The 12424-nt window shown below is 55.6% G+C and overlaps 1 protein-coding gene across 3 annotated transcripts in view; it reads left to right on the forward strand.

Moving 5' to 3' along the window:
* The first annotated feature begins 7755 nt into the window (after positions 1 to 7755).
* Positions 7756 to 12424, forward strand: part of SATB2 (SATB homeobox 2) — a 190036-nt gene continuing 185367 nt past the window's right edge. For 2 of the 3 annotated variants that reach the window (XM_032755048.2, XM_058439896.1), the window contains exon 1: positions 7756 to 8079. The gene's annotated coding sequence lies outside the window, so the exon portion shown is untranslated. Of the gene's footprint in view, positions 8080 to 10737; positions 11194 to 12424 lie in introns of those variants that run through there. The other variant, XM_032755047.2, reaches the window with a different exon arrangement.

A 12424-nucleotide genomic window follows, 5' to 3' on the forward strand; every position in this document is an offset into this window, starting at 1 on the left:
AGTTGGATGCCTAGGCCCAAAGCGAAGGCCCTGCCAGGCGGCGCTCCCGGAGCTAATGTCCTGTGGCAGAGTAGGAGCGAGTTACAGGCCACTTTCGGACAAACAAGTGCACCCTTTGATACTGAGGTTAGTCTTCAACAGAAATAAAGAGGGACATAAAAAAAAAAAGGAAGAGGAAGAAACGAAATACTGGGCCCACCCAACCCAGTCCTCCTACCCGGTTGCAGGAAGCCATCCTGGTGCCACCAGAGCCTGGGTGCACACAGCCCACCAGAGCTGACCCTGCCAAGGTCTCAGCGACAGCAAAGGTGGCTGCTCTCGACAGCTTTCAGAGCAACTCCTCCGAGACCCTACTGCAGGCACACTCAGAATGTTTCAAGTGCCTTGGATTCTTAAAAAAAAAAAAGAGAGAGAGAGAGAGAAAGAAAAAGAGAGAGAGAAAGAAAAAGAAAGAGAGAGAAGGAAAAAGAAAGAAAGAAAAAGAAAGAAAGAAAGAAAAAGAAAAAGAAGGAAGAGAGGGTGGGGCATGGAGGGTGGCGTTACTCTTGTTGGATTCCACATCTACTGAAAACTGAGTGGATCAATTATAGGTGATACATGGTGTTGGTGGCTTCCCAGCCAGAATCACAGGGGTTTCAGGGCCTGGATGCTGAGACCGAGAGGAGCAGTGGAGGCAGGGACACCCCATTCTGCGTTAGGTGGCATAAGCTGCAGTCACTGAGGCCCTGGCCCCGGGGTCCTGTGTCCTAGGCCAACGTGGTGGTGGTGAGGGGGCTGGGAGTGGTATATTGGGATAGGGATGCTGAAAGACCTTGACCTGACTGCCCTCTCCTTTCTGAGAGCTAAAGAATGTGGTGGGTATTCTTCCAAAGCTGGGAGAAGGGAAGACTAGTGTGTGCTAGCGAGTGCAGCTGGGCTGCACAGGGAGGGAAGTCCAGCCGACTACAGGGAGCCCTCTGTGCCTGTCTCTCTCTCCCGCCCTCAGCCCTCTTCCCCTTTCATTGAATGCCTGAAGTCAGAGCCTACCTGGAAACCCTTAAAATTTTACACTCCACTTGTCCGAGGTTTCCAATGATGACAAATTTGAAAAACGCTTTGGCTGAAGCCCGGCACCTAAGGCTGAGAGTTGGGGGGAGGGGAGGCTGTTGGATAAAAGCTCCTTGGAAAAGAGAGACTTGCCTCCCCCTTTTTTTCGCCACGCGGAAACTGGCCGGTCTAGACAAGGGATTGCGCCGAGCTAAGGCCTCGGGCTGGGGAGAGCTCCAGCAGCCTGAAAGCCGAATCCGCAGAAGTTATCCACCTGGCTCCTTAGCCACCGGCCAACAGGAGCGCTCTGGGCGTCCCGCCCTTCTCGCCTGTATCAGGAAGGCCTGAGTTTGGCGGGCAGACCTGACTTGAGGTCTCTTGGGAGGAGCGGGGGTGGGGGGTGGGGCAGTTCTGCAGGGGACTTGCCCAGGTCCAGTGAAGCTGATGTAGAAAACGACAGCTCTGTCCTCAGCCTGGGCGGCCAGCCGGGGCTGCACGTGTAAGATGTGATTCTATCTGACTTTCCAAATCAAAGTGCATTGATTGAGGCCCAAAGAGTTCACGGCGCATAACTGTCTTAATTAAACCTGCTATAAACAGACAAATCACTTCTTGTCCTTGTAAATAGAGCTCGGGGAGATGGCACAGGGTCTGGCAAAAGCCAGGCTTGGGGAACATTCTTAAAAAAGGAAAAGACTACTGAGACACAGACAGAAAAAGAATAAAACTGGAGTATCCACATCTTCAGAAAATAGCTCAACTGAAACCAAAATATGCCATAGCAGGGAAGTAATGGGAGACACCCTAAGTTCCCAGAGCAGCTCAGTGGAGGCTGGTAGCCCAGGATGGGACCAATGGTGGAAAAGCAGGCAGCCGGAGAGACCACAGGTTGTTTGGGGGAGGTCAGGTGCCCATTGCTGAGGCTCTGAGCTACTCTACTTGGCCCTGCACTTTCCTTGCCAATCCTTCCATCTTTCCCTGCCACTGATCTCAACTTCCTGATACTGAGAGACAGCGCTGGGAGGACAAGTACTCTCTCAACGTGGCCAGCTTGGGGGACAAGGGCTGGTCACCAAGAGCTCAGAGATGGCAACAACTGAGGATGATGGGTGATCATAGGAGTCCAGCAGGGAGCAGATGTGAAGAAAAGTTGTCTGTGATCCTCTGGGAAAGCAGAAAATGGGGAGTACGTACACCCACAGCTCAGATTCTGCTGCACCTAAGTGCCGGCAAGGGCTGGGGGGTGATCTTGAGAAGGGTCAGGTGCTCCAGTGCCCCAGCTCTTTGGTGTCCAGAAGAGGTTAGGTGGGTGGTAGCTCTGGGAAGAATGGGCGAGACGTCCTTCACTTGGAATGTGCAAAAGGCCAGGTCTGTCTCCAAGTAACTCCGGGTCTCCGGAAGTTACCTGGCAGGGGCAGCCCTCAGTGGACTTTGGATCTTATAGCATAAAACCAGATGAACTAAAGGGAGCCCATCACTCTTCTAGCTAAAAGTGGAAAGGAAAAGTTGTCTATAATATGTAAATACAGGAGATATGAGTGCACAGGTTTGGGTGGGTTCCTGGTAACTTCTGGAGCCGACTTTTCCCTGGTCTTGGTTTGCAAACTTTAATTCCCGTTTCTTTTCCTTTGCTATTTAGCATATGACTCTAACAATAATCTGATTCAGAAATACTCTTCGTTAGGCTATCATTGATAAGGAATTTAAGTTCAGGTAAATTTTAGCACAACACTTTTCTAAAAAGTACCTTTAAAACTGTTTTTAACTTCCACACAACAAAAACGAAAAAAGTATGTATCACTATGGTTGGAGAGAAACATTCTTAGTTTGCCTTTATATTTCAGAGATTTTGTATAGGCGCCAGCAACTCCGCAGACACTAACAAATGGGTTATTTGCAGTTATTGTTCATGAAAGGTCTTTTATATTTTTAAATTACGGCATGGTTCCCAGGTGGAAAAATTCCTTACAATTAAGAACTGGTTTTCAAGAAGATTGGAAAACCAAAACAAAAATTACAGTGTTTTATCATATAGAAGTCTTTACTGAAAACAACGGATATTGAGTTGAAGTCAGAATGTAATGAAAGTTAATTAAAATGCAAACTATTAGGGAAACACTGCAGATGTCTTTCTGTCATATCCAACGGGACAATCTTTAGATACTCCACCCTCCCTTATATTATACTTGTATTGTGAGACTTGAATGGTTGTCAACAGTTTTCTGTTGACAGAAATAACAACAGTTCACCTTTGAAAACTCTTCACTCAAAGCTACAATGATGATTGCTCTCGAGACGAAGGACTTCTGAAACAAATAACTTTCACACATCCACACTCACACTTGCACACCCCAAACGCACACGCAATTGCCGGTTTTTGAAAACGTTGCCTCTGAATGAGAGAGAGAGAGAGAGAGAGAGAGAGACTGAGAAAGTCGAACTCGAGCTTAGGTAACCAACAAACCCAATTACTAGGCTTTATTGATACTAAAAGGAAAAGTTCCCCTCGTAAAATTTCTCTGAGCTTATTAGTTATTTAAATCAGCCCCAGGGCTGGACGCGTGACGCCGCAGGCACCTTCTGTCGGCTCCTGGAGGTGAGCAGCCAGCGTCCCTGCGCCGACCCACAGCCCCTCGCTCCGTCCTGGGCACTTGGGGCGAAGGCGGGCGCAGCGAGCCGAGGTGAGCCACTGGGCAGGGGCGCAGGGCCCGGCACGCCTGGAGAGAGCTCCGCGTGGCCTAGGGTAGGACACCGGGCATCACACTTTGGAAAGGAACAGGTCCCAGCCAATAATAAGGGAGTAGGCGAGTAGGCCACGCGGCCGCGGGGCGCCGGAGCTCGGCCGGCCCGCTGCGTGACTCCCCAGACCCCGGCCCGCTGGGCACTGGCCCTGCGACCCGGCCGGAGCGCTGGTGTTCGCGCCGTGAGTCGGGCGCGGGGCCGCTCAGACCTCCAGGGCTCGCTAGTGTTTTGTGTGGGTCTGGGAGCTTTGCAATTGGGTGGGCACCAGGTGAATTTACACCTTTCTGGGTCGCTGTCTCAATAGTTGACAAGTCCCTCTGTGTGCGTGTGTGTGCGCGCGCGCGCGTGGAAATGGTAGTGGGGGTGTGTGTGAACAGCTGAATTTATTGAAAATAAACCCAAACCTGCCCAGTGAAGTCCTCTAAGCCCGACACGGGGTTCCCAAGTCCGATGTGGCTCCGGGACCGCGCGAGGTGATGCCCTGTTCCTCTGGGCTTGGCTGTAGGGCGGGGAGGGAAAGCACCACGGGGTGGGGGAGAACTGAGCCCTAGTCGCCGCCGTCACAGCCACCTGGGCCTTTCCTGGAGGCCAAGGTCTTGACGGACTGAAAGGGTGTCCGAGGGGATTCGCGATACCAAGAAAACAGGCAAGGCGCCAGCTCGGGAAGCCCTCTAAGTTGGCCCCCACTCCTTACGAGTTTGGGCCGCCGGATACACTGCCCCTTTCGTTCCTGGCTCCAGTAGGTGTCTGGGACCTTGGGTCCCGCAGCGGGCTTTTTCGCCCTCTCCGCTTGGTTCAAGACCGGCGTGGGCCCATAGCCGCAAAGCGTTCGGGAGGCAACTGCGGTTTGGGCCCCCTTGCACCCGGCTGCCTGAGCTTGCCTGCCCCTACCAGGGGTGGGAGCGGATTTCTGGACGCCTGCTGGCCTGCCTGAAATTTGGGGTGCGGACGGGGTGCTATGGCTTGGGCTTTCCAGGTGTACTTTTCATTTCAAGGGGTTGGGGCAAACTGTGTTCGTTCGTATTTTGCACGCGCCACGGCGTTTTTGTGTTGAGTGGCCTGGTGGTACCCTGGGCCAGGGACCTGCCCATCCCCCGCCACATCCTTAACCCGTGGACTGCAGGCGACGCGGAAGGGTTGGCTCCGGGACGCGACGGGCAGAGCCGGCACCGAAGGTTTCGGCCTCAGCCCACGCGGTGGCGCTGTCGGGAGAGGACGCCGGGGCTCGGGGCCGGGACCCGGGCAGTGACCCGGGCTCGAGGGTGGCGGGACGTTGACGCCAAGCCGAGGCCTCGGGGCTCTTCGCAGCCACCTTGGGCCTGAGATCCTCTGCCTCACTCGGTGTTTCCCTACGGAAAACGCAGCGGGTCGGGAGCGCCACCCGGGGCCCCAACCCCGGCAGCTCCGAGCTGGGGGCGGGGACGCAGCGGCGGCTCCTTCGGCGCTTCCTTTGCTTCCCCCACCCTTGCCTTGTTGCCCCGGTTTACAATCGATTTCTACAAGTAAACTAGATTAGCAGGGCAGTCATTCTCTCGCAGCGTGGTTGCAGAAGGGGACCCACCTATTACGCTCTGGGCTCTGCAAAAGAATGAAGGGCGCCCGGGGGGGCGTTGCCTAGTGTGGCTAGGGTGGTGCTCCAGGCCGCAGGACCCTCCGTCTTCCCCCGTCCCCCGGCCCGCGGCCGCCGAAGGACACCAGATCTCCCACCAACGACTCCCCCAGCTCTGAAACCTATCTCCTCGCTTTCTTCCCCTAGGGCAGGCAGTGCCCACACCCGACGCCCATCTCCTACCCCGGGGAGCCCAGTGCAGAAAGCTCCCCGTCCGCGCCCGAGGCAGCTCCTGGGCCGACCTTGGTACCTCCCTTCCCGCCCACCCGGCCCCTGCACGGTTGGCCCCACTAGCCCCAGACCCTCGGGCCTCTGGGGTGCTAGGCTCACCGCCTAGCGCGGACTCGTTGCCCACCATCCTTCCCCATCAGTCGTCCCTCTGAGGCGTATCTCTCTGCTCGGGCCGCAGGGGCTCATTCGTTTGGGGCCGGGAGGAGGACCTCCACAGTCTCTACCTCCGGCGGCCGACGGCTTCCTCCCCTCTCCGCCCCCGCCCAGGCCCCCTGAGCCGCCGGGGGAGCCAGGAGTCATTTATCTTTGCCTGGCGCGGGTTGGGATTTGTCCGGCTCTGATGCCAACGAGGAAGGCGTGCGGATAACGAAGTAAGTGTCCCCCGCCCTGCGCTCCGGTCAGTCCCCAGACGCCCGGAGCACTCTGGGAAAGGGCTCAAGCCCACCCTGGGGGAACCGTCCTCCAAGGCGCGTCCCCCACTGGGGTATTCTGGCCCCTGGCTCTTGTCCTCTTGGCGCATCTGATTTCCAGTCTAAGCCCCTCGCGGTTATGCCGTCCGAGAAAGTGTTGGTCGCCAACTCCCCACGGACAGTCCGCGGCGGAAATTGGCTTCAGAGCTGGCGTGGGCTTCATTTGAAAGAAATGATTCCCTCCCGCCCTCCTCCCGCCCCCAGCAGGGCAAGCTCCGGGGGAAGAGGCAGGCCCGCTTGGGTTCCTAGAAGCCGTCGAAAGCTTTTGACGCGGGCGATTCCCACAGTTTTCCGTGCGTGTTCCAGGGTTGAGGGAAAACGCGGCGCAACTTTCCAGGGCTCTTTAAGAGGCAGGGTCTCTCTGCCTGGGTGACCGAACTTGAAAGCCATGGACCTTGGGGATGGATGCCTGGCCCTCAGAGCTCGGGATGGCCCAGGCGAGAGCCGAAGTCCCGCTCCGGGCACCCTGCACCCTCCACCCCGGCGCCCAGGCCTACGCTGTCCGGAGCGGGCCTCTAAGGAAGGAAGGTTGACCAGGGTCGAAAGCTCGCACAACAAAAACTTGGTGTCGACAAAGAGAAATCAAGAAACGTCATGAGAGTGCAGGCCATAAAAGAAGGCCTGACAGAGAGAAAAGGAGAGAAGATGGAAATAAGAAAAACCATACACCTTTAACACTAGCATATAAAGATCTATTGATTTTTAAAATAACAAATCCGTATTTGTGAAAAACAGGCGGCCTTTTACTAAATGACATAAGGAAAACTTGGGGGGTGGGTGAAGAAAAGGGGAAAAGTCTGAGCAGATTCCCGACAAAAACGTCAGTTAGAAGGAAACTGAGGGATAAAAATGTGCCCCAGATGTGAACTCCATGTTTTGAGCACGGAAGCAAACTATCTCCTAATGCACAAAATGGGTTTCAGATAAAAGTATTTTTAAAAATCAAACGTAATTAAAACAACTCTTTTCTTGTGATTTTGTTTTAAAAAGTTTGGAAATAAACCTTTTGAGGAATACAAAACGAAACCAAACAAATATTCTTGAATCATCAGCAAATTTATTTACTGTTTTAAACAGTACAAAATTCTAGCGAAAGGTAAAAATATTAAAATATATCTTACTGTCGAAATTAAACCTGCTAGAAATAACCGCTTCAGTTGAAATAAGGTCAATACAAAAATTGTGCAGTAAAAAGCGTATGTAATTTGAAACAGAAAAGGCCTTTATTAGAGACAAAACGCGAGAGGACAAAACCCCACACCGGACATACATCACAAAACTTCCTAGAACTCTCCTTTAAATCGGAAGAAATTTGTAAAATGTGATATGAAATACAACTCTACAAACATTCAAAATACATTTGTGGTCTTAATTAATCGTATTTGACATTTTCCTCTAAGTTTAATGCAACTTTAAATAATTTAGGCTTTTTCCTAACATGATAGATTTTTTTCAGTATCAGAAATGGACAAGAGGAAACTCCAATAAAGAGAAAAGCAATGAATTTAAAAGGGTGCAGAATCTGAAAACAAACTAGCCACAATGTACATTTAATTGTACTTAATTGTATATTTCATTTAAATAGTCCTTCTCAGGGGTTTAATAATTTAGAATCAATAGTTCCCTTCAAAACATAAAATATTTACACTTTATAAAATATTAACCGATTAACAATACAGCCGTGTTGTTTATAAGAGTGTAACTGAAGTCCTGCAAATCATGCTGTTGACACAAGCCTGTGAGGTTAGCGAAGTGATCCTTAGCAAAATGTAAATGAAGATCTTCAGACAGTGGTGTTTATAAAATAGCTCATTAATGACTTAGGATTGAATCGCTCCAACCATTCGCATCATCAGATATAATAATAGTGACGAATCAGACAGGAAAGATCCTGGCTAAACCATTTGCATTTTTTTCCAGAAGTACTGAACTCCTAATATCACCAATTCTTCTAAGTTCCTGGACATTGATCCGGAGGAGGATTCGCAGTTCAACATCAAGGTAAGGAAGGATACAGCATTGTTATCGTTGTTGAGATATTAGTAAGAAATACGCCTTTCCCCATGTTGTAAACGGGCTAAGTTTGACAGTGGTAGTTGGCTTTTGCAACACCCCCTTCCCATTTCGACATATTACAGATTGAAGAAAAAGTTTGTTGCTCAGACTTACAGTTTGTTTCTTTGCAGCCCCAAACCTTTTAGCTACCACCATGGGTTGATTTACTAGACCCACTTTTGCTCTCACCGACTTCGAACTGTGCATTTTCTCCCACTCGTTTGACTGGGGGTGGTATGCGGGGGGCGGATGGGGCTTGGTAAAGAAAACCAGGGAAAGGCAAACGCTGCCTAAAACTCCCGGGGTGGCTCCCCTAAGATTTGCTATCCTGCTTGTTTCTTTTCTCGGCTGGGATCCGACCGACTCCCGGGTCGCCTCGGACTTCTTTGGAACTTGGTGGGCGGCGCCTAGGTGCGGGGTTCGTGGTGATCTGGGCGCCGACACTTAGGCCGGCGGCAGGTTTCCTTCTTGGGACCCTTTCTCTTCCAGAGGCTCTCAAGCCTCTAAGCCCGTGCGCATGCCGCCTACCACGGAGATGCGGCGAGTGGAAGGCAGCCTTGTCCCGGGCACAATCGGCGGACTCAGCTTTCCGCAGTCTGTGCACCCAGCCGGGATTTACAGAACTGCTCCCGAGAGCGTTTCCCGAAACCGAACTTAGTTTGGCCCTCTGGCGCCGCCGTACAGTCAAAGCTTCTTAAGGGGGATCGGTGGCTCTTGCTGCGGGAGATGTGCGCGAGCCCTCGGGGTCCTGGGGGTTAGGAGGGAGAGTCAACGTGTGCGGGAGGGATAGGAGGCGCAACCAGTTGAGGGGGATTCTCTGGCCTCAGGCCCGGCGGGGATGCGTCCACATTTTCTCGCCTAAGGTCCTAGCGGCTAATGTCCGCCGACGCCCCGGGCATCTCGCGGGGGCTGCGGCCCCTGCCCACGTGCTTTTCCTTAAGGAGGCAGCGCGCCCAAGCGGAATCGCAGGGACAAAAGCGCGGCCAGAGGCCAGCCTGCTCGGCTAGTGCTCGCGCCACCTTAAATGAGCACCGCGGCCGGAGTCGGACTGCCGGCGGCCGCGGCCGCGGGAGTCGGCAAAAGTTTGTGGCTCTGTTACGCCTTCGCGGGACCTGCTGGGGACGCTCTTGTGCGGCCTCCCCCCGGGCGGGGAGGCCGGGTCCTCAGGGCACAGCTTTGTTGGCGCCAGCAGCCCAGGGCTTGAGCAGCTTGGGGTCCCCAGGAGCTCCAGTCCTGTAGCCCGAGGACAGGCAGCCCCACCGCCCTCGCCGCCACCGCGTCACGGGCTTCAGGGGGCCCGGTTTGCGCCGCTCGCGATGTCGCCGGAGCGGCGAGCGCTCCAGCGATGCCATCCAGGGATGCACCCCGCTCTGCACCCACCACGCAAACCCCATTCCTGTGCCACCCACAGCCTGGCGGGCAGTGGCCGTGCTCCTGCCATTCGGGACACCCGGGCTATTGTTCCGGACTCGCGGCCGTGCCAGCTCTGAAGGAGAAGCGGCCTTCCCTGCGCGCGCGGCGGCACGAAGCGCGGCGGGCCGGGACGTTCGGCTCGGCGCGGAGGGGGAGCTCGCAGGCACCGAGAAAAGTTGCTCGGAGGGGCGGAGGCGGTGGGTGGTGGGCGGAGGCGGTGGGTGGGGGAGGCGATCGCCCTCCTATCTCCAAAGTCGAAAGTACTCCGCGCAGTTAACAGAGCTGGGAGCCGAGGCAGCCGCGGTCGCCTCTTGCGCGTCGGTCTGCGTCTCCGCCGGCAGACGCGGCACCCAGCGACTGCCTTGTCGCCGCCGCCTCCGCGCCGGGACGAGTGCGCCTAGGGGCTGGGCGAGGCGGCCGCGCCCTGGACCCGCCACAAGGAGGAGGACCAGACCCCGGGCCCCGGTGCCCGCCTGTGCCCAGACGCACCCACCCGCTGGCCGCGGCCAGCGCCTCGCGCCGCACTCGGTTCTCTGCCATCGGTCCTTCGCCGCCTCGTGCACGAGGTCCTCGTCACCCCGCTCCGACCGCCGACTCTCCCCTTCCTCCTCTTCCCTCCTCCCTGCCTCCCACCCGCCCCTCGCCTGTCCCTCTGCCTCCTTCGCAGCCCCGCCGCCGTTGGGTCGCCGTGCTCACAGCGATTGATTGATTGATGTTTAATTTCCTGCCAGGCGGGGCCCCCCTCCCCCCGCAACCTCCCCAGCCCTCCTCCCCGCCCCCCACTCCCCTCTTTTCTTGCGGTGGACCAGTCTGGCTTGGGTTTAGATCCATCCCCCCCACCCCCATCCCGAAATAATCCAGAGACTTCCCCTACCCCCACCCCAAATTATTATTTTGAAGGCGCTAGATCTGGGGACCGAAAGGGGGAGGGGGAGAAATCGGAAACCGAGGACAACCCAAAAGGACTCACTTTGCCTGATGACTCAACGCAACTAATAATCATCTCCCTCTCAGTGTGTCTCTTTCTGCGGCTTGTCAGTGAGTCCGGCTCTGGCTGCTGGCAGAGGCGGCCGAGAGGGGAGAGGCTGGAGGTGACAGCTTGGGCGGCCGCTGCGTTTCCTCCCGCGCGCGGTCCCGGGTCCCTGCGTCTTCTCGGCTCTTGGTGTCAACGGTCCCACCGCTCTGGCCGCGCCTCCACGCGAGCTAGCTGCCCTGCGAACCGGCAGTCCCGGCCCGCCGCCGCCGCCGCTGCCGCTGCCTCCGGGTTCTCAGCCCTTTCTCTCCAGAACGGGTCTCCTTCCCGAAGGTGTGAAAAGGCTCTTTCAGCCTCCTTCTCTTCCCCCCTCCTCCGCCGTCCCCTCCCCCGCTCGCTCGGGTGTCCCTTTGGAGGAGTCCTTTCCCTCTCCTCCTCCTCCCCCTCCTCCCTCCCCCCATCATCATCATAACAACCATCTCCGCACCAGAAGAAGACACCCTGACCCAGGACCTTAAACGTTAGGACCTGGGGAAGAGGGAGAGGGAAGGAGTAAAGAGGAAGACTAGGAGAACACTGCAAAGCCAAGCACCAGAAACTTTCCACCCTGGATTCTCTACTTTTGCTCCATGGACAGAGCCCCAGTCAGCCAAGTTTCAGACAGACCGTGAGCAGTAAGTACGCAGGGCGAGGGCTCCCGCGCCGCTCTCGGGAGTTCGGGGAAGCCCAGGGCCAACGAAGTTCCCTCCCCGCTGCTCTCGGCCTCTCGGGCCGCGAAGTCGGGGAATGCAGGCGGAAGCCTAGCCCGCAGCCCTCCTGCTCCGTGTCTTCATCTCGCATCCTTCCTTTCACCTCCCCCTGCCACCCCCACCTTGTCTCCTTGACCCGTGGCGCCGACGCTGCTCGCGCGGCGAGAGCGCCCACGAGGATTCCCAGCGCGCACGCAGTACAGTGCCGGGGTCTTGCTTCTTGCGGGTGTCAGTGACAACGCGAGCGCCGTTTCATCAGGTGTTTCCCCTCCTTCCCCGCCCCCCCTACCCACCCAATCCAGGGGTGTCGAGACCTGCGGCTTCCGTGGGGAGCGCACTGCCAACCTAGTGACCCAGAGGAAAACTTTATGGAGCGATGTTAAAATTGGGGCAGATGAAGTCTGCTTTTGCACTAAGAATTCAAATGCTTTTTGCTTTTGTGTTTTATACCGAAGAGCTTTAAAAAAGCACTCGGGATCAGATGAAGATAAGAACGCTCCAAAGTAATAACGATTGTAGCGCCCGCCTTTGTGATGGAGGTTATTCTGATAAATATCTCCAAGTGTTTTCGGATGCTTATTGATGTGGAATTAGGGTTGATTTTATGCAGGTGTGTGCTTATCTCCGGACTTGCTCCGTGTAGGTAAAAAGCGGGTATTCAAGGGGTTCTTTCGCCCGGCCTTTGGCTCCTGCCTGGCCGGCCATTCACAGCGCATTTACCGGGTGGTTAATTCGGTTACGGACTTGCGCACACCCCCAACCCCCTTCCCATGTGGGTGGAACGTCTTTTTCTGAAGTTCACTTATTCCGCAACCCTGACCCCGGGACGGGCTAGGCTGTCGCACCCAGGAACGGTTTATGCCAACCCCGTCCCAATGAATGGACCACTTCTATGCGCCCCTGGGTGCCAACCCCGGCCGCGACCCCGAGGGCTGACTTCTGGGGAGCTGCGACCGGGCAGAGTCGCCGAACCGAGGCGCTGGGCTTCCTGGGGGCTGCCCAATGTAAGGTTGGGACTGGCTTCCCGGCTCGGGCCCCTCGGGCAGCGTGGGAGGAAGTTTGTGTGGCTGTGGTGCAGCGCTCTGCCACTGGCCTGAACGTCTATCACGTGTATGAGCGGTTTTCCCTCTTTTTTTCTCCCTCCCCCTTTCCTCCC

The sequence above is a fragment of the Hylobates moloch genome, unplaced genomic scaffold (assembly GCF_009828535.3).
Source record: "Hylobates moloch isolate HMO894 unplaced genomic scaffold, HMol_V3 SCAFFOLD_1, whole genome shotgun sequence".
In the NCBI taxonomy this organism is placed as follows: Eukaryota; Metazoa; Chordata; class Mammalia; order Primates; family Hylobatidae; genus Hylobates; species Hylobates moloch.